Below are 17,291 nucleotides of genomic sequence, written 5' to 3' on the forward strand. Positions count from 1 at the left end.
AAAAAAGTTTCCTAACTGTATTGGCTTACTGAAAAAAATCATGAGTTGGTAATGTAAAAAGACCTACAGGACATGTTATTAGCAGGGGGTCTTAAAGAGGCTCAACACTGTTTAGCTGCCAAAAGCAGTTGGAATTGGGCCTTAACAGTGTGGTAAGTCTTTAGGTGATGGCTATTGTGTCTGTTTGAACTCTTCCAAATGTCTGTGCTGGCAATAAAAAGAAAAAGTTTCCAATTTAAATAGCTAGAGAATAATAACAATTTGCCAGTAATGTGAAAAAACCTACAGCACCTGGTGTTCCCATGTGGTCTCCCACTCAAGTACTAACCAGGCCCAACACTGCTTAGCTTCCAAGATCAGGCGAGATTGGGCCTATCCAATGTGGTATGGCTGTAGGTGAGATACAAGCACTTTTTTGCCCTCTTCTACTTCTATAACCAGGTAAGCTAATTAAAAAGTTTCCCAACTGTATTGTCTTACTGAAAAAAATAATGTGTTGGTAATGTAAAAAGACCTACAGGACATGATATTAGCAGGGGGTCTTAAATTAAACTACTAAAGAGGCTCAACACTGTTTAGCTGCCAAAAGCAGTTGGAATTGGACCTAAACAGTGTGGTAAGTCTTTAGGTGATGGCTATTGTGTCTGTTTGACCTCTTCCAAATGTCAGTGCTGGCAATAAAAAGAAAAAGTTTCCAATTTAAATAGCTAGAGAATAAAAACAATTTGCCAGTAATGTGAAAAAACCTACAGCACCTGGTGTTCCCATGTGGTCTTCCACCCAAGTATTAACCAGGCCCAACACTGCTTACCTTCCAAGATCAGACGAGATTGGGCCTATCCAATGTGGTATGGCTGTAGGTGAGATACAGGCACTTTTTTGCCATCCTCTACTTCTATCACCAGGTAAGCTAATAAAAAAGTTTCCTAACTGTATTGGCTTACTGAAAAAAATCATGAGTTGGTAATGTAAAAAGACCTACAGGACATGTAATTAGCAGGGGGTCTTAAATTAAACTACTAAAGAGGCTCAACACTGTTTAGCTGCCAAAAGCAGTTGGAATTGGGCCTTAACAGTGTGGTAAGTCTTTAGGTGATGGCTATTGTGTCTGTTTGAACTCTTCCAAATGTCTGTGCTGGCAATAAAAAGAAAAAGTTTCCAATTTAAATAGCTAGAGAATAATAACAATTTGCCAGTAATGTGAAAAAACCTACAGCACCTGGTGTTCCCATGTGGTCTCCCACCCAAGTACTAACAAGGCCCAACACTGCTTAGCTTCCAAGATCAGACGAGATTGGGCCTATCCAATGTGGTATGGCTGTAAGTGAGATACAGGCACTTTTTTGTCCTCTTCTACTTCTATCACCAGGTAAGCTAATAAAAAAGTTTCCTAACTGTATTGGCTTACTGAAAAAAATCATGTGTTGGTAATGTAAAAAGACCTACAGGACATTATATTAGCTTGGGGTCTTAAATTAAACTACTAAAGTGGCTCAGCACTGTTTAGCTGCCAAAAGCAGTTGGAATTGGGCCTAAACAGTGTGGTAAGTCTTTAGGTGATGGCTATTGTGTCTGTTTGACCTCTTCCAAATGTCAGTGCTGGCAATAAAAAGAAAAAGTTTCCAATTTAAATAGCTAGAGAATAAAAACAATTTGCCAGTAATGTGAAAAAACCTACAGCACCTGGTGTTCCCATGTGGTCTCCCACCCAAGTACTAACCAGGCCCAACACTGCTTAGCTTCCAAGATCAGACGAGATTGGGCCTATCCAATGTGGTATGGCTGTAGGTGAGATACATACACTTTTTTGCCCTCTTCTACTTCTATCACCAGGTAAGCTAATACAAAAGTTTCCTAACTGTATTGGCTTACTGAAAAAAATCATGTGTTGGTAATGTAAAAAGACCTACAGGACATGATATTAGCAGAGGGTCTTAAATTAAACTACTAAAGAGGCTCAACACTGTTTAGCTGCCAAAAGCAGTTGGAATTGGGCCTAAACAGTGTGGTAAGTCTTTAGGTGATGGCTATTGTGTCTGTTTGACCTCTTCCAAATGTCAATGCTGGCAATAAAAAGAAAAAGTTTCCAATTTAAATAGCTAGAGAATAAAAACAATTTGCCAGTAATGTGAAAAAACCTACAGCACCTGGTGTTCCCATGTGGTCTCCCACCCAGGTACTAACCAGGCCCAACACTGCTTAGCTTCCAAGATCAGGCGAGATTGGGCCTATCCAATGTGGTTTGGTTGTAGGTGAAATACAGGCACTTTTTTGCCCTCTTCTACTTCTATCACCAGGTAAGCTAATAAAAAAGTTTCCTAACTGTATTGGCTTACTGAAAAAAATCATGAGTTGGTAATGTAAAAAGACCTACAGGACATGTTATTAGCAGGGGGTCTTAAATTAAACTACTAAAGAGGCTCAACACTGTTTAGCTGCCAAAAGCAGTTGGAATTGGGCCTTAACAGTGTGGTAAGTCTTTAGGTGATGGCTATTGTGTCTGTTTGAACTCTTCCAAATGTCTGTGCTGGCAATAAAAAGAAAAAGTTTCCAATTTAAATAGCTAGAGAATAATAACAATTTGCCAGTAATGTGAAAAAACCTACAGCACCTGGTGTTCCCATGTGGTCTCCCACCCAAGTACTAACCAGGCCCAACACTGCTTAGCTTCCAAGATCAGACGAGATTGGGCCTATCCAATGTGGTATGGCTGTAGGTGAGATACAGGCACTTTTTTGCTCTCTTCTACTTCTATCACCATGTAAGCTAATAAAAAAGTTTCCCAACTGTATTGTCTTACTGAAAAAAATCATGTGTTGGTAATGTAAAAAGACCTACATGACATGATATTAGCAGGGGGTCTTAAATTAAACTACTAAAGAGGCTCAACACTGTTTAGCTGCCAGAAGCAGTTGGAATTGGGCCTAAACAGTGTGGTAAGTCTTTAGGTGATGGCTTTTGTGTCTGTTTGACCTCTTCCAAATGTCTGTAATGGCAATAAAAAGAAAAAGTTTCCAATTTAAATAGCTAGAGAATAAAAACAATTTGCCAGTAATGTGAAAAAACCTACAGCACCTGGTGTTCCCATGTGGTCTCCCACCCAAATAATAACCAGGCCCAACACTGCTTAGCTTCCAAGATCAGATGAGATTGGGCCTATCCAATGTGGTATGGCTGTAGGTGAGATACAGGCACTTTTTTGCCCTCTTCTACTTCTATCACCAGGTAAGCTAATAAAAAAGTTTCCTAACTGTATTGGCTTATTGAAAAAAATCATGTGTTGGTAATGTAAAAGACGTTCAGGACATGATATTAGCAGGGGGTCTTAAATTAAACTACTAAAGAGGCTCAGCACTGTTTAGCTGCCAAAAGCAGTTGGAATTGGGCCTAAACAGTGTGGTAAGTCTTTAGGTGATGGCTATTGTGTCTGTTTGACCTCTTCCAAATGTCAGTGCTGGCAATAAAAAGAAAAAGTTTCCAATTTAAATAGCTAGAGAATAAAAACAATTTGCCAGTAATGTGAAAAAACCTACAGCACCTGGTGTTCCCATGTGGTTTCCCACCCAAGTACTAACCAGGCCCAACACTGCTTAGCTTCCAAGATCAGACGAGATTGGGACTATCCAATGTGGTATTGCTGTAGGTGAGATACAGGCACTTTTTTGCCCTCTTCTACTTCTATCACCAGGTAAGCTAATAAAAAAGTTTCCCAACTGTATTGGCTTACTGAAAAAAATCATGTGTTGGTAATGTAAAAAGACCTACAGGACATGTTATTAGCAGGGGGTCTTAAATTAAACTACTAAAGAGGCTCAACACTGTTTAGCTGCCAAAAGCAGTTGGAATTGGGCCTAAACAGTGTGGTAAGTCTTTAGGTGATGGCTATTGTGTCTGTTTGACCTCTTCCAAATGTCTGTACTGGCAATAAAAAGAAAAAGTTTCCAATTTAAATAGCTAGAGAATAAAAACAATTTGCCAGTAATGTGAAAAAACCTACAGCACCTGGTGTTCCCATGTGGTCTCCCACCCAAGTACTAACCAGGCCCAACACTGCTTAGCTTCCAAGATCAGACGAGATTGGGCCTATCCAATATGGTATGGCTGTAGGTGAGATACATACACTTTTTTGCCCTCTTCTACTTCTATCACCAGGTAAGCTAATACAAAAGTTTCCTAACTGTATTGGCTTACTGAAAAAAATCATGTGTTGGTAATGTAAAAAGACCTACAGGACATGATATTAGCAGGGGGTCTTAAATTAAACTACTAAAGAGGCTCAACACTGTTTAGCTGCCAAAAGCAGTTGGAATTGGGCCTAAACAGTGTGGTAAGTCTTTAGGTGATGGCTATTGTGTCTGTTTGACCTCTTCCAAATGTCAGTGCTGGCAATAAAAAGAAAAAGTTTCCAATTTAAATAGCTAGAGAATAAAAACAATTTGCCAGTAATGTGAAAAAACCTACAGCACCTGGTGTTCCCATGTGGTCTCCCACCCAAGTACTAACCAGGCCCAACACTGCTTAGCTTCCAAGATCAGGCGAGATTGGGCCTATCCAATGTGGTATGGCTGTAGGTGAAATACAGGCACTTTTTTGCCCTCTTCTACTTCTATCACCAGGTAAGCTAATAAAAAAGTTTCCTAACTGTATTGGCTTACTGAAAAAAATCATGAGTTGGTAATGTAAAAAGACCTACAGGACATGTTATTAGCAGGGGGTCTTAAATTAAACTACTAAAGAGGCTCAACACTGTTTAGCTGCCAAAAGCAGTTGGAATTGGGCCTTAACAGTGTGGTAAGTCTTTAGGTGATGGCTATTGTGTCTGTTTGAACTCTTCCAAATGTCTGTGCTGGCAATAAAAAGAAAAAGTTTCCAATTTAAATAGCTAGAGAATAATAACAATTTGCCAGTAATGTGAAAAAACCTACAGCACCTGGTGTTCCCATGTGGTCTCCCACCCAAGTACTAACCAGGCCCAACACTGCTTAGCTTCCAAGATCAGGCGAGATTGGGCCTATCCAATGTGGTATGGCTGTAGGTGAGATACAAGCACTTTTTTGCCCTCTTCTACTTCTATAACCAGGTAAGCTAATTAAAAAGTTTCCCAACTGTATTGTCTTACTGAAAAAAATCATGTGTTGGTAATGTAAAAAGACCTACAGGACATGATATTAGCAGGGGGTCTTAAATTAAACTACTAAAGAGGCTCAACACTGTTTAGCTGCCAAAAGCAGTTGGAATTGGACCTAAACAGTGTGGTAAGTCTTTAGGTGATGGCTATTGTGTCTGTTTGACCTCTTCCAAATGTCAGTGCTGGCAATAAAAAGAAAAAGTTTCCAATTTAAATAGCTAGAGAATAAAAACAATTTGCCAGTAATGTGAAAAAACCTACAGCACCTGGTGTTCCCATGTGGTCTTCCACCCAAGTATTAACCAGGCCCAACACTGCTTACCTTCCAAGATCAGACGAGATTGGGCCTATCCAATGTGGTATGGCTGTAGGTGAGATACAGGCACTTTTTTGCCATCCTCTTCTTCTATCACCAGGTAAGCTAATAAAAAAGTTTCCTAACTGTATTGGCTTACTGAAAAAAATCATGAGTTGGTAATGTAAAAAGACCTACAGGACATGTTATTAGCAGGGGGTCTTAAATTAAACTACTAAAGAGGCTCAACACTGTTTAGCTGCCAAAAGCAGTTGGAATTGGGCCTTAACAGTGTAGTAAGTCTTTAGGTGATGGCTATTGTGTCTGTTTGACCTCTTCCAAATGTCTGTACTGACAATAAAAAGAAAAAGTTTCCAATTTAAATAGCTAGAGAATAAAAACAATTTGCCAGTAATGTGAAAAAACCTACAGCACCTGGTGTTCCCATGTGGTCTCCCACCCAAGTACTAACCAGGCCCAACACTGCTTAGCTTCCAAGATCAGACGAGATTGGGCCTATCCAATGTGGTATGGCTATAGGTGAGATACATACACTTTTTTGCCCTCTTCTACTTCTATCACCAGGTAAGCTAATACAAAAGTTTCCTAACTGTATTGGCTTACTGAAAAAAATCATGTGTTGGTAATGTAAAAAGACCTACAGGACATGATATTAGCTGCGGGTCTTAAATTAAACTACTAAAGAGGCTCAACACTGTTTAGCTGCCAAAAGCAGTTGGAATTGGGCCTAAACAGTGTGGTAAGTCTTTAGGTGATGGCTATTGTGTCTGTTTGACCTCTTCCAAATGTCAGTGCTGGCAATAAAAAGAAAAAGTTTCCAATTTAAATAGCTAGAGAATAATAACAATTTGCCAGTAATGTGAAAAAACCTACAGCACCTGGTGTTCCCATGTGGTATCCCACCCAAGTACTAACCAGGCCCAACACTGCTTAGCTTCCAAGATCAGGCGAGATTGGGCCTATCCAATGTGGTATGGCTGTAGGTGAAATACGGGCACTTTTTTGCCCTCTTCTACTTCTATCACCAGGTAAGCTAATAAAAAAGTTTCCTAACTGTATTGGCTTACTGAAAAAAATCATAAGTTGGTAATGTAAAAAGACCTACAGGACATGTTATTAGCAGGGGGTCTTAAATTAAACTACTAAAGAGGCTCAACACTGTTTAGCTGCCAAAAGCAGTTGGAATTGGGCCTTAACAGTGTGGTAAGTCTTTAGGTGATGGCTATTGTGTCTGTTTGAACTCTTCCAAATGTCTGTGCTGGCAATAAAAAGAAAAAGTTTCCAATTTAAATAGCTAGAGAATAATAACAATTTGCCAGTAATGTGAAAAAACCTACAGCACCTGGTGTTCCCATGTGGTCTCCCACCCAAGTACTAACCAGGCCCAACACTGCTTAGCTTCCAAGATCAGACGAGATTGGGCCTATCCAATGTGGTATGGCTGTAGGTGAGATGCAAGCACTTTTTTGCCCTCTTCTACTTCTATAACCAGGTAAGCTAATAAAAAAGTTTCCCAACTGTATTGTATTACTGATAAAAATCATGTGTTGGTAATGTAAAAAGACCTACAGGACATGATATTAGCAGGGGGTCTTAAATTAAAATACTAAAGAGGCTCAACACTGTTTAGCTGCCAAAAGCAGTTGGAATTGGGCCTAAACAGTGTGGTAAGTCTTTAGGTGATGGCTATTGTTTCTGTTTGACCTCTTCCAAATGTCTGTGCTGGCAATAAAAAGAAAACGTTTCCAATTTAAATAGCTAGAGAATAAAAACAATTTGCCAGTAATGTGAAAAAACCTACAGCACCTGGTGTTCCCATGTGGTCTCCCACCCAAGTACTAACCAGGCCCAACACTGCTTTGCTTCCAAGATCAGACGAGATTGGGCCTATCCAATGTGGTATGGCTGTAAGTGAGATACAGGCACTTTTTTGTCCTCTTCTACTTCTATCACCAGGTAAGCTAATAAAAAAGTTTCCTAACTGTATTGGCTTACTGAAAAAAATCATGAGTTGGTAATGTAAAAAGACCTACAGGACATGTTATTAGCAGGGGGTCTTAAATTAAACTACTAAAGAGGCTCAACACTGTTTAGCTGCCAAAAGCAGTTGGAATTGGGCCTTAACAGTGTGGCTGTTTGACCTCTTCCAAATGTCTGTGCTGGCAATAAAAAGAAAAAGTTTCCAATTTAAATAGCTAGAGAATAATAACAATTTGCCAGTAATGTGAAAAAACCTACAGCACCTGGTGTTCCCATGTGGTATCCCACCCAAGTACTAACCAGGCCCAACACTGCTTAGCTTCCAAGATCAGGCGAGATTGGGCCTATCCAATGTGGTATGGCTGTAGGTGAAATACAGGCACTTTTTTGCCCTCTTCTACTTCTATCACCAGGTAAGCTAATAAAAAAGTTTCCTAACTGTATTGGCTTACTGAAAAAAATCATGAGTTGGTAATGTAAAAAGACCTACAGGACATGTTATTAGCAGGGGGTCTTAAATTAAACTACTAAAGAGGCTCAACACTGTTTAGCTGCCAAAAGCAGTTGGAATTGGGCCTTAACAGTGTGGCTGTTTGACCTCTTCCAAATGTCTGTGCTGGCAATAAAAAGAAAAAGTTTCCAATTTAAATAGCTAGAGAATAATAACAATTTGCCAGTAATGTGAAAAAACCTACAGCACCTGGTGTTCCCATGTGGTTTCCCACCCAAGTACTAACCAGGCCCAACACTGCTTAGCTTCCAAGATCAGACGAGATTGGGACTATCCAATGTGGTATGGCTGTAGGTGAGATACAGGCACTTTTTTGCCCTCTTCTACTTCTATCACCAGGTAAGCTAATAAAAAAGTTTCCTAACTGTATTGGCTTACTGAAAAAAATCATGTGTTGGTAATGTAAAAAGACCTACAGGACATGTTATTAGCAGGGGGTCTTAAATTAAACTACTAAAGAGGCTCAACACTGTTTAGCTGCCAAAAGCAGTTGGAATTGTGCCTAAACAGTATGGTAAGCATTTAGGTGATGGCTATTGTGTCTATTTGACCTCTTCCAAATGTCAGTGCTGGCAATAAAAAGAAAAAATTTCCAATTTAAATAGCTAGAGAATAAAAACAATTTGCCAGTAATGTGAAAAAACCTACAGCACCTGGTGTTCCCATGTGGTCTCCCACCCAAGTTCTAACCAGTCCCAACACTGCTTAGCTTCCAAGATCAGACGAGATTGGGCCTATCCAATGTGGTATGGCTGTAGGTGAGATGCAAGCACTTTTTTGCCCTCTTCTACTTCTATAACCAGGTAAGCTAATAAAAAAGTTTCCCAACTGTATTGTATTACTGATAAAAATCATGTGTTGGTAATGTAAAAAGACCTACAGGACATGATATTAGCAGGGGGTCTTAAATTAAAATACTAAAGAGGCTCAACACTGTTTAGCTGCCAAAAGCAGTTGGAATTGGGCCTAAACAGTGTGGTAAGTCTTTAGGTGATGGCTATTGTTTCTGTTTGACCTCTTCCAAATGTCTGTGCTGGCAATAAAAAGAAAACGTTTCCAATTTAAATAGCTAGAGAATAAAAACAATTTGCCAGTAATGTGAAAAAACCTACAGCACCTGGTGTTCCCATGTGGTCTCCCACCCAAGTACTAACCAGGCCCAACACTGCTTTGCTTCCAAGATCAGACGAGATTGGGCCTATCCAATGTGGTATGGCTGTAAGTGAGATACAGGCACTTTTTTGTCCTCTTCTACTTCTATCACCAGGTAAGCTAATAAAAAAGTTTCCTAACTGTATTGGCTTACTGAAAAAAATCATGTGTTGGTAATGTAAAAAGACCTACAGGACATTATATTAGCTGGGGGTCTTAAATTAAACTACTAAAGTGGCTCAGCACTGTTTAGCTGCCAAAAGCAGTTGGAATTGGGCCTAAACAGTGTGGTAAGTCTTTAGGTGATGGCTATTGTGTCTGTTTGACCTCTTCCAAATGTCAGTGCTGGCAATAAAAAGAAAAAGTTTCCAATTTAAATAGCTAGAGAATAAAAACAATTTGCCAGTAATGTGAAAAAACCTACAGCACCTGGTGTTCCCATGTGGTCTTCCACCCAAGTACTAACCAGGCCCAACACTGCTTAGCTTCCAAGATCAGACGAGATTGGGCCTATCCAATGTGGTATGGCTGTAGGTGAGATACATACACTTTTTTGCCCTCTTCTACTTCTATCACCAGGTAAGCTAATACAAAAGTTTCCTAACTGTATTGGCTTACTGAAAAAAATCATGTGTTGGTAATGTAAAAAGACCTACAGGACATGATATTAGCAGGGGGTCTTAAATTAAACTACTAAAGAGGCTCAACACTGTTTAGCTGCCAAAAGCAGTTGGAATTGGGCCTAAACAGTGTGGTAAGTCTTTAGGTGATGGCTATTGTGTGTTTGACCTCTTCCAAATGTCAATGCTGGCAATAAAAAGAAAAAGTTTCCAATTTAAATAGCTAGAGAATAAAAACAATTTGCCAGTAATGTGAAAAAACCTACAGCACCTGGTGTTCCCATGTGGTCTCCCACCCAAGTACTAACCAGGCCCAACACTGCTTAGCTTCCAAGATCAGGCGAGATTGGGCCTATCCAATGTGGTTTGGCTGTAGGTGAAATACAGGCACTTTTTTGCCCTCTTCTACTTCTATCACCAGGTAAGCTAATAAAAAAGTTTCCTAACTGTATTGGCTTACTGAAAAAAATCATGAGTTGGTAATGTAAAAAGACCTACAGGACATGTTATTAGCAGGGGGTCTTAAATTAAACTACTAAAGAGGCTCAACACTGTTTAGCTGCCAAAAGCAGTTGGAATTGGGCCTTAACAGTGTGGTAAGTCTTTAGGTGATGGCTATTGTGTCTGTTTGAACTCTTCCAAATGTCTGTGCTGGCAATAAAAAGAAAAAGTTTCCAATTTAAATAGCTAGAGAATAATAACAATTTGCCAGTAATGTGAAAAAACCTACAGCACCTGGTGTTCCCATGTGGTCTCCCACCCAAGTACTAACCAGGCCCAACACTGCTTAGCTTCCAAGATCAGACGAGATTGGGCCTATCCAATGTGGTATGGCTGTAAGTGAGATACAGGCACTTTTTTGTCCTCTTCTACTTCTATCACCAGGTAAGCTAATAAAAAAGTTTCCTAACTGTATTGGCTTACTGAAAAAAATCATGTGTTGGTAATGTAAAAAGACCTACCGGACATTATATTAGCTGGGGGTCTTAAATTAAACTACTAAAGTGGCTCAGCACTGTTTAGCTGCCAAAAGCAGTTGGAATTGGGCCTAAACAGTGTGGTAAGTCTTTAGGTGATGGCTTTTGTGTCTGTTTGACCTCTTCCAAATGTCTGTAATGGCAATAAAAAGAAAAAGTTTCCAATTTAAATAGCTAGAGAATAAAAACAATTTGCCAGTAATGTGAAAAAACCTACAGCACCTGGTGTTCCCATGTGGTCTCCCACCCAAATACTAACCAGGCCCAACACTGCTTAGCTTCCAAGATCAGACGAGATTGGGCCTATCCAATGTGGTATGGCTGTAGGTGAGATACAGGCACTTTTTTGCCCTCTTCTACTTCTATCACCAGGTAAGCTAATAAAAAAGTTTCCTAACTGTATTGGCTTACTGAAAAAAATCATGTGTTGGTAATGTAAAAGACGTTCAGGACATGATATTAGCAGGGGGTCTTAAATTAAACTACTAAAGAGGCTCAGCACTGTTTAGCTGCCAAAAGCAGTTGGAATTGGGCCTAAACAGTGTGGTAAGTCTTTAGGTGATGGCTATTGTGTCTGTTTGACCTCTTCCAAATGTCAGTGCTGGCAATAAAAAGAAAAAGTTTCCAATTTAAATAGCTAGAGAATAAAAACAATTTGCCAGTAATGTGAAAAAACCTACAGCACCTGGTGTTCCCATGTGGTTTCCCACCCAAGTACTAACCAGGCCCAACACTGCTTAGCTTCCAAGATCAGACGAGATTGGGACTATCCAATGTGGTATGGCTGTAGGTGAGATACAGGCACTTTTTTGCCCTCTTCTACTTCTATCACCAGGTAAGCTAATAAAAAAGTTTCCTAACTGTATTGGCTTACTGAAAAAAATCATGTGTTGGTAATGTAAAAAGACCTACAGGACATGTTATTAGCAGGGGGTCTTAAATTAAACTACTAAAGAGGCTCAACACTGTTTAGCTGCCAAAAGCAGTTGGAATTGGGCCTAAACAGTATGGTAAGCCTTTAGGTGATGGCTATTGTGTCTATTTGACCTCTTCCAAATGTCAGTGCTGGCAATAAAAAGAAAAAATTTCCAATTTAAATAGCTAGAGAATAAAAACAATTTGCCAGTAATGTGAAAAAACCTACAGCACCTGGTGTTCCCATGTGGTCTCCCACCCAAGTTCTAACCAGGCCCAACACTGCTTAGCTACCAAGATCAGACGAGGTTGGGCCTATCCAATGTGGTATGGCTGTAGGTGAGATACAAGCACTTTTTTGCCCTCTTCTACTTCTATAACCAGGTAAGCTAATTAAAAAGTTTCCCAACTGTATTGTCTTACTGAAAAAAATCATGTGTTGGTAATGTAAAAAGACCTACAGGACATGATATTAGCAGGGGGTCTTAAATTAAACTACTAAAGAGGCTCAACACTGTTTAGCTGCCAAAAGCAGTTGGAATTGGACCTAAACAGTGTGGTAAGTCTTTAGGTGATGGCTATTGTGTCTGTTTGACCTCTTCCAAATGTCAATGCTGGCAATAAAAAGAAAAAGTTTCCAATTTAAATAGCTAGAGAATAAAAACAATTTGCCAGTAATGTGAAAAAACCTACAGCACCTGGTGTTCCCATGTGGTCTCCCACCCAAGTACTAACCAGGCCCAACACTGCTTAGCTTCCAAGATCAGGCGAGATTGGGCCTATCCAATGTGGTTTGGCTGTAGGTGAAATACAGGCACTTTTTTGCCCTCTTCTACTTCTATCACCAGGTAAGCTAATAAAAAAGTTTCCTAACTGTATTGGCTTACTGAAAAAAATCATGAGTTGGTAATGTAAAAAGACCTACAGGACATGTTATTAGCAGGGGGTCTTAAATTAAACTACTAAAGAGGCTCAACACTGTTTAGCTGCCAAAAGCAGTTGGAATTGGGCCTTAACAGTGTGGTAAGTCTTTAGGTGATGGCTATTGTGTCTGTTTGAACTCTTCCAAATGTCTGTGCTGGTAATAAAAAGAAAAAGTTTCCAATTTAAATAGCTAGAGAATAATAACAATTTGCCAGTAATGTGAAAAAACCTACAGCACCTGGTGTTCCCATGTGGTCTCCCACCCAAGTACTAACCAGGCCCAACACTGCTTAGCTTCCAAGATCAGACGAGATTGGGCCTATCCAATGTGGTATGGCTGTAGGTGAGATACAGGCACTTTTTTGCTCTCTTCTACTTCTATCACCATGTAAGCTAATAAAAAAGTTTCCCAACTGTATTGTCTTACTGAAAAAAATCATTTGTTGGTAATGTAAAAAGACCTACATGACATGATATTAGCAGGGGGTCTTAAATTAAACTACTAAAGAGGCTCAACACTGTTTAGCTGCCAAAAGCAGTTGGAATTGGGCCTAAACAGTGTGGTAAGTCTTTAGGTGATGGCTTTTGTGTCTGTTTGAACTCTTCCAAATGTCTGTGCTGGCAATAAAAAGAAAAAGTTTCCAATTTAAATAGCTAGAGAATAATAACAATTTGCCAGTAATGTGAAAAAACCTACAGCACCTGGTGTTCCCATGTAGTCTCCCACTCAAGTACTAACCAGGCCCAACACTGCTTAGCTTCCAAGATCAGGCGAGATTGGGCCTATCCAATGTGGTATGGCTGTAGGTGAGATACAAGCACTTTTTTGCCCTCTTCTACTTCTATAACCAGGTAAGCTAATTAAAAAGTTTCCCAACTGTATTGTCTTACTGAAAAAAATCATGTGTTGGTAATGTAAAAAGACCTACAGGACATGATATTAGCAGGGGGTCTTAAATTAAACTACTAAAGAGGCTCAACACTGTTTAGCTGCCAAAAGCAGTTGGAATTGGACCTTAACAGTGTGGTAAGTCTTTAGGTGATGGCTATTGTGTCTGTTTGACCTCTTCCAAATGTCAGTGCTGGCAATAAAAAGAAAAAGTTTCCAATTTAAATAGCTAGAGAATAAAAACAATTTGCCAGTAATGTGAAAAAACCTACAGCACCTGGTGTTCCCATGTGGTCTTCCACCCAAGTATTAACCAGGCCCAACACTGCTTACCTTCCAAGATCAGACGAGATTGGGCCTATCCAATGTGGTATGGCTGTAGGTGAGATACAGGCACTTTTTTGCCATCCTCTACTTCTATCACCAGGTAAGCTAATAAAAAAGTTTCCTAACTGTATTGGCTTACTGAAAAAAATCATGAGTTGGTAATGTAAAAAGACCTACAGGACATGTAATTAGCAGGGGGTCTTAAATTAAACTACTAAAGAGGCTCAACACTGTTTAGCTGCCAAAAGCAGTTGGAATTGGGCCTTAACAGTGTGGTAAGTCTTTAGGTGATGGCTATTGTGTCTGTTTGAACTCTTCCAAATGTCTGTGCTGGCAATAAAAAGAAAAAGTTTCCAATTTAAATAGCTAGAGAATAATAACAATTTGCCAGTAATGTGAAAAAACCTACAGCACCTGGTGTTCCCATGTGGTCTCCCACCCAAGTACTAACAAGGCCCAACACTGCTTAGCTTCCAAGATCAGACGAGATTGGGCCTATCCAATTTGGTATGGCTGTAAGTGAGATACAGGCACTTTTTTGTCCTCTTCTACTTCTATCACCAGGTAAGCTAATAAAAAAGTTTCCTAACTGTATTGGCTTACTGAAAAAAATCATGTGTTGGTAATGTAAAAAGACCTACAGGACATTATATTAGCTTGGGGTCTTAAATTAAACTACTAAAGTGGCTCAGCACTGTTTAGCTGCCAAAAGCAGTTGGAATTGGGCCTAAACAGTGTGGTAAGTCTTTAGGTGATGGCTATTGTGTCTGTTTGACCTCTTCCAAATGTCAGTGCTGGCAATAAAAAGAAAAAGTTTCCAATTTAAATAGCTAGAGAATAAAAACAATTTGCCAGTAATGTGAAAAAACCTACAGCACCTGGTGTTCCCATGTGGTCTCCCACCCAAGTACTAACCAGGCCCAACACTGCTTAGCTTCCAAGATCAGACGAGATTGGGCCTATCCAATGTGGTATGGCTGTAGGTGAGATACATACACTTTTTTGCCCTCTTCTACTTCTATCACCAGGTAAGCTAATACAAAAGTTTCCTAACTGTATTGGCTTACTGAAAAAAATCATGTGTTGGTAATGTAAAAAGACCTACAGGACATGATATTAGCAGGGGGTCTTAAATTAAACTACTAAAGAGGCTCAACACTGTTTAGCTGCCAAAAGCAGTTGGAATTGGGCCTAAACAGTGTGGTAAGTCTTTAGGTGATGGCTATTGTGTCTGTTTGACCTCTTCCAAATGTCAATGCTGGCAATAAAAAGAAAAAGTTTCCAATTTAAATAGCTAGAGAATAAAAACAATTTGCCAGTAATGTGAAAAAACCTACAGCACCTGGTGTTCCCATGTGGTCTCCCACCCAAGTACTAACCAGGCCCAACACTGCTTAGCTTCCAAGATCAGGCGAGATTGGGCCTATCCAATGTGGTTTGGCTGTAGGTGAAATACAGGCACTTTTTTGCCCTCTTCTACTTCTATCACCAGGTAAGCTAATAAAAAAGTTTCCTAACTGTATTGGCTTACTGAAAAAAATCATGAGTTGGTAATGTAAAAAGACCTACAGGACATGTTATTAGCAGGGGGTCTTAAATTAAACTACTAAAGAGGCTCAACACTGTTTAGCTGCCAAAAGCAGTTGGAATTGGGCCTTAACAGTGTGGTAAGTCTTTAGGTGATGGCTATTGTGTCTGTTTGAACTCTTCCAAATGTCTGTGCTGGCAATAAAAAGAAAAAGTTTCCAATTTAAATAGCTAGAGAATAATAACAATTTGCCAGTAATGTGAAAAAACCTACAGCACCTGGTGTTCCCATGTGGTCTCCCACCCAAGTACTAACCAGGCCCAACACTGCTTAGCTTCCAAGATCAGACGAGATTGGGCCTATCCAATGTGGTATGGCTGTAGGTGAGATACAGGCACTTTTTTGCTCTCTTCTACTTCTATCACCATGTAAGCTAATAAAAAAGTTTCCCAACTGTATTGTCTTACTGAAAAAAATCATGTGTTGGTAATGTAAAAAGACCTACATGACATGATATTAGCAGGGGGTCTTAAATTAAACTACTAAAGAGGCTCAACACTGTTTAGCTGCCAAAAGCAGTTGGAATTGGGCCTAAACAGTGTGGTAAGTCTTTAGGTGATGGCTTTTGTGTCTGTTTGACTTCTTCCAAATGTCTGTAATGGCAATAAAAAGAAAAAGTTTCCAATTTAAATAGCTAGAGAATAAAAACAATTTGCCAGTAATGTGAAAAAACCTACAGCACCTGGTGTTCCCATGTGGTCTCCCACCCAAATACTACCCAGGCCCAACACTGCTTAGCTTCCAAGATCAGACGAGATTGGGCCTATCCAATGTGGTATGGCTGTAGGTGAGATACAGGCACTTTTTTGCCCTCTTCTACTTCTATCACCAGGTAAGCTAATAAAAAAGTTTCCTAACTGTATTGGCTTATTGAAAAAAATCATGTGTTGGTAATGTAAAAGACGTTCAGGACATGATATTAGCAGGGGGTCTTAAATTAAACTACTAAAGAGGCTCAGCACTGTTTAGCTGCCAAAAGCAGTTGGAATTGGGCCTAAACAGTGTGGTAAGTCTTTAGGTGATGGCTATTGTGTCTGTTTGACCTCTTCCAAATGTCAGTGCTGGCAATAAAAAGAAAAAGTTTCCAATTTAAATAGCTAGAGAATAAAAACAATTTGCCAGTAATGTGAAAAAACCTACAGCACCTGGTGTTCCCATGTGGTTTCCCACCCAAGTACTAACAAGGCCCAACACTGCTTAGCTTCCAAGATCAGACGAGATTGGGACTATCCAATGTGGTATTGCTGTAGGTGAGATACAGGCACTTTTTTGCCCTCTTCTACTTCTATCACCAGGTAAGCTAATAAAAAAGTTTCCCAACTGTATTGGCTTACTGAAAAAAATCATGTGTTGGTAATGTAAAAAGACCTACAGGACATGTTATTAGCAGGGGGTCTTAAATTAAACTACTAAAGAGGCTCAACACTGTTTAGCTGCCAAAAGCAGTTGGAATTGGGCCTAAACAGTGTGGTAAGTCTTTAGGTGATGGCTATTGTGTCTGTTTGACCTCTTCCAAATGTCTGTACTGGCAATAAAAAGAAAAAGTTTCCAATTTAAATAGCTAGAGAATAAAAACAATTTGCCAGTAATGTGAAAAAACCTACAGCACCTGGTGTTCCCATGTGGTCTCCCACCCAAGTACTAACCAGGCCCAACACTGCTTAGCTTCCAAGATCAGACGAGATTGGGCCTATCCAATATGGTATGGCTGTAGGTGAGATACATACACTTTTTTGCCCTCTTCTACTTCTATCACCAGGTAAGCTAATACAAAAGTTTCCTAACTGTATTGGCTTACTGAAAAAAATCATGTGTTGGTAATGTAAAAAGACCTACAGGACATGATATTAGCAGGGGGTCTTAAATTAAACTACTAAAGAGGCTCAACACTGTTTAGCTGCCAAAAGCAGTTGGAATTGGGCCTAAACAGTGTGGTAAGTCTTTAGGTGATGGCTATTGTGTCT

General features: G+C 39.7%; 28 non-coding genes and 9 pseudogenes across 28 annotated transcripts; all 37 read right to left on the bottom strand.

Moving 5' to 3' along the window:
* Positions 1–279: 279 nt before the first annotated feature.
* On the bottom strand, positions 280–398 carry LOC146043422 (5S ribosomal RNA). The gene has a single exon (XR_014464415.1). It is a non-coding gene; the product is annotated as a 5S ribosomal RNA (ribosomal RNA).
* A 345-nt stretch (positions 399–743) lies between these two features.
* LOC146043849 (5S ribosomal RNA) lies at positions 744–862 on the bottom strand (annotated as a pseudogene).
* A 345-nt stretch (positions 863–1,207) lies between these two features.
* On the bottom strand, positions 1,208–1,326 carry LOC146043686 (5S ribosomal RNA). The gene has a single exon (XR_014464678.1). It is a non-coding gene; the product is annotated as a 5S ribosomal RNA (ribosomal RNA).
* Positions 1,327–1,671: 345 nt separating this feature from the next.
* LOC146043449 (5S ribosomal RNA) lies at positions 1,672–1,790 on the bottom strand. The gene has a single exon (XR_014464441.1). It is a non-coding gene; the product is annotated as a 5S ribosomal RNA (ribosomal RNA).
* A 345-nt stretch (positions 1,791–2,135) lies between these two features.
* Positions 2,136–2,254, bottom strand: LOC146043991 (5S ribosomal RNA; annotated as a pseudogene).
* Positions 2,255–2,599: 345 nt separating this feature from the next.
* LOC146043462 (5S ribosomal RNA) lies at positions 2,600–2,718 on the bottom strand. Its single transcript, XR_014464454.1, has one exon. It is a non-coding gene; the product is annotated as a 5S ribosomal RNA (ribosomal RNA).
* Positions 2,719–3,063: 345 nt separating this feature from the next.
* On the bottom strand, positions 3,064–3,182 carry LOC146043603 (5S ribosomal RNA). Its single transcript, XR_014464594.1, has one exon. It is a non-coding gene; the product is annotated as a 5S ribosomal RNA (ribosomal RNA).
* Positions 3,183–3,526: 344 nt separating this feature from the next.
* Positions 3,527–3,645, bottom strand: LOC146043292 (5S ribosomal RNA). Its single transcript, XR_014464285.1, has one exon. It is a non-coding gene; the product is annotated as a 5S ribosomal RNA (ribosomal RNA).
* A 345-nt stretch (positions 3,646–3,990) lies between these two features.
* LOC146044777 (5S ribosomal RNA) lies at positions 3,991–4,109 on the bottom strand. The gene has a single exon (XR_014465214.1). It is a non-coding gene; the product is annotated as a 5S ribosomal RNA (ribosomal RNA).
* Positions 4,110–4,454: 345 nt separating this feature from the next.
* On the bottom strand, positions 4,455–4,573 carry LOC146043220 (5S ribosomal RNA). The gene has a single exon (XR_014464214.1). It is a non-coding gene; the product is annotated as a 5S ribosomal RNA (ribosomal RNA).
* Positions 4,574–4,918: 345 nt separating this feature from the next.
* LOC146043221 (5S ribosomal RNA) lies at positions 4,919–5,037 on the bottom strand. The gene has a single exon (XR_014464215.1). It is a non-coding gene; the product is annotated as a 5S ribosomal RNA (ribosomal RNA).
* A 345-nt stretch (positions 5,038–5,382) lies between these two features.
* On the bottom strand, positions 5,383–5,501 carry LOC146043850 (5S ribosomal RNA; annotated as a pseudogene).
* A 345-nt stretch (positions 5,502–5,846) lies between these two features.
* On the bottom strand, positions 5,847–5,965 carry LOC146044686 (5S ribosomal RNA). Its single transcript, XR_014465123.1, has one exon. It is a non-coding gene; the product is annotated as a 5S ribosomal RNA (ribosomal RNA).
* Positions 5,966–6,310: 345 nt separating this feature from the next.
* LOC146043492 (5S ribosomal RNA) lies at positions 6,311–6,429 on the bottom strand. Its single transcript, XR_014464484.1, has one exon. It is a non-coding gene; the product is annotated as a 5S ribosomal RNA (ribosomal RNA).
* Positions 6,430–6,774: 345 nt separating this feature from the next.
* LOC146043474 (5S ribosomal RNA) lies at positions 6,775–6,893 on the bottom strand. The gene has a single exon (XR_014464467.1). It is a non-coding gene; the product is annotated as a 5S ribosomal RNA (ribosomal RNA).
* A 345-nt stretch (positions 6,894–7,238) lies between these two features.
* LOC146043272 (5S ribosomal RNA) lies at positions 7,239–7,357 on the bottom strand. Its single transcript, XR_014464265.1, has one exon. It is a non-coding gene; the product is annotated as a 5S ribosomal RNA (ribosomal RNA).
* A 318-nt stretch (positions 7,358–7,675) lies between these two features.
* On the bottom strand, positions 7,676–7,794 carry LOC146043493 (5S ribosomal RNA). The gene has a single exon (XR_014464485.1). It is a non-coding gene; the product is annotated as a 5S ribosomal RNA (ribosomal RNA).
* A 318-nt stretch (positions 7,795–8,112) lies between these two features.
* On the bottom strand, positions 8,113–8,231 carry LOC146044768 (5S ribosomal RNA). Its single transcript, XR_014465204.1, has one exon. It is a non-coding gene; the product is annotated as a 5S ribosomal RNA (ribosomal RNA).
* A 345-nt stretch (positions 8,232–8,576) lies between these two features.
* LOC146044135 (5S ribosomal RNA) lies at positions 8,577–8,695 on the bottom strand (annotated as a pseudogene).
* A 345-nt stretch (positions 8,696–9,040) lies between these two features.
* On the bottom strand, positions 9,041–9,159 carry LOC146043273 (5S ribosomal RNA). Its single transcript, XR_014464266.1, has one exon. It is a non-coding gene; the product is annotated as a 5S ribosomal RNA (ribosomal RNA).
* Positions 9,160–9,504: 345 nt separating this feature from the next.
* LOC146044890 (5S ribosomal RNA) lies at positions 9,505–9,623 on the bottom strand. Its single transcript, XR_014465326.1, has one exon. It is a non-coding gene; the product is annotated as a 5S ribosomal RNA (ribosomal RNA).
* A 343-nt stretch (positions 9,624–9,966) lies between these two features.
* LOC146043596 (5S ribosomal RNA) lies at positions 9,967–10,085 on the bottom strand. The gene has a single exon (XR_014464588.1). It is a non-coding gene; the product is annotated as a 5S ribosomal RNA (ribosomal RNA).
* Positions 10,086–10,430: 345 nt separating this feature from the next.
* On the bottom strand, positions 10,431–10,549 carry LOC146044722 (5S ribosomal RNA). The gene has a single exon (XR_014465159.1). It is a non-coding gene; the product is annotated as a 5S ribosomal RNA (ribosomal RNA).
* Positions 10,550–10,894: 345 nt separating this feature from the next.
* On the bottom strand, positions 10,895–11,013 carry LOC146043156 (5S ribosomal RNA). Its single transcript, XR_014464150.1, has one exon. It is a non-coding gene; the product is annotated as a 5S ribosomal RNA (ribosomal RNA).
* A 344-nt stretch (positions 11,014–11,357) lies between these two features.
* Positions 11,358–11,476, bottom strand: LOC146044769 (5S ribosomal RNA). Its single transcript, XR_014465205.1, has one exon. It is a non-coding gene; the product is annotated as a 5S ribosomal RNA (ribosomal RNA).
* A 345-nt stretch (positions 11,477–11,821) lies between these two features.
* Positions 11,822–11,940, bottom strand: LOC146044111 (5S ribosomal RNA; annotated as a pseudogene).
* A 345-nt stretch (positions 11,941–12,285) lies between these two features.
* LOC146043598 (5S ribosomal RNA) lies at positions 12,286–12,404 on the bottom strand. The gene has a single exon (XR_014464590.1). It is a non-coding gene; the product is annotated as a 5S ribosomal RNA (ribosomal RNA).
* A 345-nt stretch (positions 12,405–12,749) lies between these two features.
* LOC146043486 (5S ribosomal RNA) lies at positions 12,750–12,868 on the bottom strand. Its single transcript, XR_014464479.1, has one exon. It is a non-coding gene; the product is annotated as a 5S ribosomal RNA (ribosomal RNA).
* A 345-nt stretch (positions 12,869–13,213) lies between these two features.
* Positions 13,214–13,332, bottom strand: LOC146043796 (5S ribosomal RNA; annotated as a pseudogene).
* Positions 13,333–13,677: 345 nt separating this feature from the next.
* LOC146043851 (5S ribosomal RNA) lies at positions 13,678–13,796 on the bottom strand (annotated as a pseudogene).
* A 345-nt stretch (positions 13,797–14,141) lies between these two features.
* On the bottom strand, positions 14,142–14,260 carry LOC146044022 (5S ribosomal RNA; annotated as a pseudogene).
* A 345-nt stretch (positions 14,261–14,605) lies between these two features.
* LOC146043498 (5S ribosomal RNA) lies at positions 14,606–14,724 on the bottom strand. The gene has a single exon (XR_014464491.1). It is a non-coding gene; the product is annotated as a 5S ribosomal RNA (ribosomal RNA).
* Positions 14,725–15,069: 345 nt separating this feature from the next.
* Positions 15,070–15,188, bottom strand: LOC146043599 (5S ribosomal RNA). The gene has a single exon (XR_014464591.1). It is a non-coding gene; the product is annotated as a 5S ribosomal RNA (ribosomal RNA).
* A 345-nt stretch (positions 15,189–15,533) lies between these two features.
* On the bottom strand, positions 15,534–15,652 carry LOC146043510 (5S ribosomal RNA). Its single transcript, XR_014464503.1, has one exon. It is a non-coding gene; the product is annotated as a 5S ribosomal RNA (ribosomal RNA).
* A 345-nt stretch (positions 15,653–15,997) lies between these two features.
* LOC146044797 (5S ribosomal RNA) lies at positions 15,998–16,116 on the bottom strand. Its single transcript, XR_014465234.1, has one exon. It is a non-coding gene; the product is annotated as a 5S ribosomal RNA (ribosomal RNA).
* Positions 16,117–16,460: 344 nt separating this feature from the next.
* LOC146043906 (5S ribosomal RNA) lies at positions 16,461–16,579 on the bottom strand (annotated as a pseudogene).
* A 345-nt stretch (positions 16,580–16,924) lies between these two features.
* Positions 16,925–17,043, bottom strand: LOC146044779 (5S ribosomal RNA). Its single transcript, XR_014465215.1, has one exon. It is a non-coding gene; the product is annotated as a 5S ribosomal RNA (ribosomal RNA).
* Positions 17,044–17,291: the final 248 nt, after the last annotated feature.

This window comes from Crinia signifera, chromosome 19, assembly GCF_055691185.1.
Source record: "Crinia signifera chromosome 19, ASM5569118v1, whole genome shotgun sequence".
NCBI classification, from domain to species: Eukaryota; Metazoa; Chordata; class Amphibia; order Anura; family Myobatrachidae; genus Crinia; species Crinia signifera.